The following is a 6,480-nucleotide window of genomic DNA, read 5'->3' as shown; positions in this document are numbered from 1 at the left end:
GAAAGCAAGCCTTTAAGACCCTAGATGTGAAGCAAACATATTTGAATGTTTTGTTATTTTTTGTTTGCTTGTTTGAAATAGATGGTATGAAGGCAGGATTGGGGCAGAGGTCTGTGGATCACTTTTTGTTCATAGAGGGAACAAGAAGACCAGAGCAGTGGGAAAACATAAGAACAGCAAGCAGAGCATAGAGCTGGTGTGATTTTTCTCTAACACCGGCTCCGCACACCTGGGTATGAGCTCTGACACTTGGGCTCTGGGCACAACCTTCAGCCTGAGCCTTCGTCAGACTGCAGGGTAGGCTTGTGTCTGGGCTCACACTGACTTCCCCTCCCCGTGTTTCTTGCACAATAATGCACAGCTGTGTCCTCAGCAGTTAGTGAATTCACTCGCAGGGAGAATTGGTTCCTGGCTGTGTCCCTAGAAATGGAGTTGCGACTCTTGAAGGAAGAGCGGTAGTAAGTGTTACCACTAGCACAAATCTCCCCAGTCCACTGCAGCCCCTTCCCTGTGCGCTGGCGGGTCCACTCCCAGCAGTAACCACTGGTGGTGATGGAGAATCAAGAGACTGTGCAGGTGAGTGACAGGGTCTGTGAGGGCTTCACCAGTCCTGCCCCTGAATCCTGCAGCTGCACCTGGGACAAAGAAAACCACAGTGAGTTCCAGACAGACCTACCATGCCTTGTTCTGATCTCTAAAATCAGGGACGATCTCACCTGGGGCTGCAGCCACCGGGCAGAGAATGAGACGCAGCCACACCATGTTCTCCTCTTGGAGGATCCTGCCTTGCTCACAAACTCCAGTCCTCACTGAAAGAGGCACTGACCTGCCCAAGCTTAAAACCCTCCTCTCTCCATGGCTGAGTGATTTGCATGTGGGGGTTCAGAAGTCATACAAGAACAATCTGTAGAGAGGACTCGGTACATCAGCTGCCTTTGAATACAGTTTTTCCTGTGTTTCCCTGGTCCTGACAGAGATGACATTGAAGTGGACCACATGTAAGGAGAGGTGGAAATCTAGGGGAAATGATCACCTCCCAGCACTTCCTTTGCTTCTCCTCAGGCGATGCTGGGGGTTGTGTAGAAGGTGCAAACACTCAGTTGGGAACCACTACGGATTGTAGCACACAGCCAATGACATTCTGAATGTCACACATGAGGAAAGAAGCCACGCCCGGGAGAAATGCCCACACTCTACTCAGATGCTCCTGCACTCCTAGTTTTGAGAAAAGTTTCCCCAGTGCAAGCGATAGCTCCGTATATCCCAGTGACCTAAGGACAATGTTCTTTCCTTGTATACAGAAGAGACTAACTTCCTAAACTCTTATGAATAGGACAATATGTTACTTATTGTTCACTATTGGACATACCTAGGTTCTACTATCCATTGTAATAGCTGCACAATTCAGGGACAAGTTGTAATGTGGCAGGGACAACTCGTGGCTCCAGAGACAGCAAGCCTCATAGAAATTCAAAAAGCCCCTGGCATTGCTAACACACCTTCCCACCACCCTCCACTCCCTCCACTAAGATACGCTCACCTGCCTTTTTTTAGCTTCTGTCATCCACTAGCCTGCCAATCCCCAACAGCCTCCTGTGAGTAATCCCTTTCTTGTAAAAGTCCACAAGACCCCAGCTGTGAGGGCTCAGTTTTTGGATACGAACCCACTGAGACAAGGGTGGCCACCCAAAGTTCTTCCTTTTTGATATAACCCGATTGCTGTTGGCAACTCCTCCAGCAACTCCAGGAAGAGTAGTTCCAGTTAGAAATGTCACTGAGTTCTTTGTCAGGACATGTTACAGTTCCGTCAAGTCTGCTGGTACATGCCCGTAGAGCATACCACTCAGTTATAAATATCAAACTGAAAGCATTCCGCTTGAGCTCCTTGAGGCACCCAACTCCAATAAGCCTCATCCGGGAGGCACTCAGCGCCAGTTTCTAGGGTCAGCGAGCCCAACTTTCTGAAGGAGCCTCCAGAGACACTCTAGTCCAGTCAGCAAGCCTCCTGCCCAAGAACAGTCATGTTAATTTACTCTGTGGATTGGTAAGTGCATCACGGTTCCACACCCTGTCTCTGATGGGATAGCTGTCATCTGGATTGGGGAGGTCCGCTGTGCAGGGATCACAGAACTGGAGAATTCCATCCATCCGAGACTCTTGTGGGTAATGCCATCCTTCCTCCTGCTTCTCATAGGGCTCATTTTATAGACAGTGGATCTTCTCCAGGGAATCTTATTCTGAAATTACTCAGGTAAACCCCTTCATTATTGCTCCCCCACATTCCTACTAGACCCAAGCAGGGAAAGGTCATTTTGTGGGAGTTAGAAACATGTCTGGAAGAGTCACATTAAAGATGTCATTTCCCCTGAAAATGTAAAGAATTTCAAACATATTTTCCTAATGACAGCATCCAGGAACTCAGCTTTCTGTGTTGCAAAGTGTGGAAAATGTGATTATTTTGAAAGTTAATATGTTCCCAAAGTAGGATTATTTTGATCCCCTCCTTCCAAATAAATGAATTATTAGTAAACCTCAGTTGCATTCAGAAATACGTTTTAAACAAAGTAATTTTATTAAGAATTACATTGGTGACCAGGATGATGTATTTTCTTGCACCGAGTAAGGCGGTGTGGCTGGCACCTGAAGGTGGAGAATTCTATGAAGTAGGGCAGGGAGTCAAGTAGGCATCAGAGGGAATTGTGGTCTGAACTGTCACGTGGGAACTTAATCCTTGGCCCAGCTAGTTCCACACTCGTACTGAGCAAATCGTGATACCCACATTAAACCATACTCTGAAATTTAAAAACAGTGACGACGGCTCAAGAAACAGTCCAAAGAAGTCTTCTAGAACCCTACAAGTACTTATTTCAGTTACCAGGTAAGCAAGTAAGAACCAAGCTTTAACAAGCTGTTAATCATTGTTCCAGAAGACAAGCTGCAAGTTATCATCGAAGTGACAGAAGAGTGGCATAAAGCCAGTTTGCTCATTGATGAGATCAAAGACAACTCAGAACTTCCATGTGCTTTGACAGTGGCTCATAGTATCAAAGAAATTCCACTTGTCATCCCTTTGCTAATGATGTTTACTTTGTTGGTTTGGCAATATACATCATTCTTGTATAAGTCTTATATAAACTTTTATAAATATACGTGTAAAAAGTCCTGACCTTTGATCAATGCAACAATTTATTGATGATCTTTTAGACCTCCATCACGGACAAGGCCTAGACAATTACACTTGGAGGGACAATTACACTTGTCACACTGAAGAAAGATATAAACAAAAATATGGTCCCACAAAAGACAGGTGGGCTATTTGGTTGAGCTGTAGGTCTCCTGCAGTTGTTCTCTACATCCTGCAGATGTAAAGCCTCTACTTGGGCTCTTTTTCCAAATTAGGGATGATTTATATTAATCTACACTCCAAAAAAATACAGTGAAAACAAAAACTTTTTTGAAGACGTAACAAAGAAAACTCTCATTTTCTACAATTCATGCTATTTTGTCAAGGTCTGAGAGCGCCCAAGTGCAGAATATCTTGCACCAGAGAACCTAAAATATAGACGCTAAGAAATACTGTGCTGCAGGTCTATCTAGATAAGGCGGGGCTTGAAAAGCCTTACTTTTTCAGGCAAAAACTAAACTTGATCATGGTGGATCGGACCACGGCATGATATGATACTTGGCCAGTTGACTTACCTCTTGATCCAACCAAAATTTGCTCCAGGGTCAAATATTTCTCACTTTTTCCACAACAGAAATTTCTTGTCTGAATTTTTAAATATGGAGGGTGGTCTTTTCTTTCTTACACTTTATTTTAATTTTATATTATTTTAATTTTATTCTTGCTGTTTTTTTTGTTTTCTGGTATTCTAATGGGTTTCCAAGTTTGTAAATCACAGAAAGATTGGATGCATAGAGACAGTAACTGATACAATGGTTTATGAGGTGTATGGGGCATGGAGTAGTAGGTAGGATGAGGTGATTTGGGGAGCAAATAATGAATGTGGGAAATGGGAGAGAATATATAGATTGATTATGATGATATGTATGTATGTATTCATACACATACGATTCTTTTAAAAAGTGATTTAACTAAGTAAGTGTATGCTATGTAGATATTATATCAAGAAAACTACTTTAAAAAAAAAACTAGACCAGTGGTTACCATGGGTGAAGGAGAAAGGGTTGTTCCTTTTTTTTTAAAGGGGTGTTCCTTAAGGGACATTTAATTTATATTAATGGTGGTGAGATAATTTGGAAAAGGATATCAATAATGATTTTAAAACATGAGGCATATAATCAAATACACCGATTTATACATATAATGGTTGTTGAATTGGGGAATTTTTTATTGTGTATATTTTTCCAAATTAAAATTTTAATTACATAAATAACAATGAATACAAGGAAGAAGACATTTTTTGAAACTATAGTGACGATGATATAGCGTATGATTTTTCTTGACATGATTGAATTATTGAATTGTATTTTAATGTGCATGAAATTACAATAAACCGGTAATTTAAAAAAGAAACAGAAGGTCATCTATCACTTACACAGACTTTCAGTTTAGGGTTTTGATTAACAGGCTATGGCTCATGACCCAGTGACAGTCTTTGTGAATAAAATTTTATTAGCATTTAGATATGCCCACCTCTACTGTCTGCTATTGTTTTCCTATGCACTTAGTAGAGTTGAGTGGTTTTCTCCAACACTATATCAAAATTGGAATGCTAAATTACTTGACCTTAGTAACACTAAAAATAACAACAAGCATCATATTTTGAGAGAGAGAGAGTTTCCCTTAAGAAGAAAAGGGCTTATGAGGGAGGGGGGAGAGGGAAGGAAGGGGAAAAAAGAAGACTTGATGCAAAGGGCTTAAGTGGAAAGCAAATGTTTTGAAAATGATTAGGGCAAAGAATGTACAGATTGCTTTATACAATTGATGTGTGTATATGTATGGATTGTGATAAGAGTTGTGTGAGTCCCTAATGTTAAAAAAAGAAGAAGAAGAAGACCAAGGTCTGATCTTCGCTGGAGTAGATGTCTTGGATGACGTTTGAACTGTATAAAAGTTAGCCTGAAACTTTTAGTTTGAAGTTTCTTGTGTTAAAGTGAATAGTTTCTCCCATGAGTCCAACCTTTAGATAACACTTGTTTGATTGCAGCACATTCCATTAAGATGTAAATAATAAGCAAAATAAATTTCCTTCTCTTCCCTTAATGGTGGCTATGGTAGCACTGCCCAAATGCACCCAGACCTCCCTCTCCTGAGTCTAAGCAGAACAAAATAACTGAAAGGCTAGGGATACCTTCATAAAACTCTTCACCTAACTAGCAACAGCCAAACAAGTGTGAAAGCATGGCCAGAACCACCTCTCTTTGCTTTGTTTAAGCTTGAAGTCTTCAATCTGAAGAGGAAGACCTTACACATGTGTAGCTGAAAATACTGATAAAAACCTTTTGCAGGAAGGGAATGAACAAGGGAATGTGATGGACATTACATATAGTTAACTGAAAATGGTAGCCTGACTATATTTTCACAAACCTTGACAATAAAAGTCTATAGGAGTTAGGTCATTATCAATTCTCTAGGGAAAACACAATATATAACATAATATGCTGATATATATGGTCATATTGAACATGTCCATCTGTCCACAAAAAGCTATGAGTCACACAAAAGAGTAAGAAAGGGATCATAACTTATGAAACATCAAGATGAGACTCCCACTGGACATAGAGATGGGCACTATACAGTAAAATATGAAACTCAAACTAAGTATGACTATACTAACAAATAAGAAGGAAAATGTCATTACATGTGTTATAAATAGTATGATAAGGACACAAAGAAAATGACCTAATTTTAAAAAGTGGAGATTTATTTTTGGAGACAATTATAATATGAAAAGAAAAAAAATTCTAGACAATAATGTAAAATATGTTCAAGGAAAACAAAGACATACATACACAGACATAAACAGACATAAAGATAATGGAGCAGAGTGCAGCTCAGACCCCTTTCTTCACCAGGTGTTCTGGAGTCACACTGCCTTCTCCCCGCCTCCTTTCACAGTGATGCATGTCAATGGCTTGGGCAGCAATGGAGCTCAGCATTCAATAAATTTAACTATTAAAGGGGTCTTGTGTACTCAAGACATCAGAGTAGTAACATAGTCTGTATTCTCCACTCCATAGTATATGGACTCATCGCGGATTTAAGAGGATCTACAGACAGAACAGGTGAGGCATAACGTCTGTGAGTTTTACAAATCCTGGTCCAACTCCTCAAGTTATACCTGGAGACAGTGAGGCAGATGCTCAGACAAAACATTCAAAAAAGCTTCATCTTTCAATCCTTGAACTATTCACCTATGAGAGCTTCCCCCAAGAAGAGGAAGAAAGTGAAATATTCTCAGGAAAATGGTTCATGATTCCCAGTTGTATTATCCAGAGTGAGGAAGACCTAAATTT

At 40.5% G+C, this 6,480-nt stretch overlaps 1 pseudogene; it reads left to right on the top strand.

Moving 5' to 3' along the window:
• Positions 1-552: 552 nt before the first annotated feature.
• Positions 553-3,601, top strand: LOC142430548 (geranylgeranyl pyrophosphate synthase pseudogene; annotated as a pseudogene).
• The last annotated feature ends 2,879 nt before the right edge of the window (positions 3,602-6,480 follow it).

The sequence above is a fragment of the Tenrec ecaudatus genome, chromosome 17 (genome assembly GCF_050624435.1).
Source record: "Tenrec ecaudatus isolate mTenEca1 chromosome 17, mTenEca1.hap1, whole genome shotgun sequence".
Lineage (NCBI taxonomy): Eukaryota > Metazoa > Chordata > Mammalia > Afrosoricida > Tenrecidae > Tenrec > Tenrec ecaudatus.
This window is presented reverse-complemented; position numbering and strand designations above follow the sequence as displayed.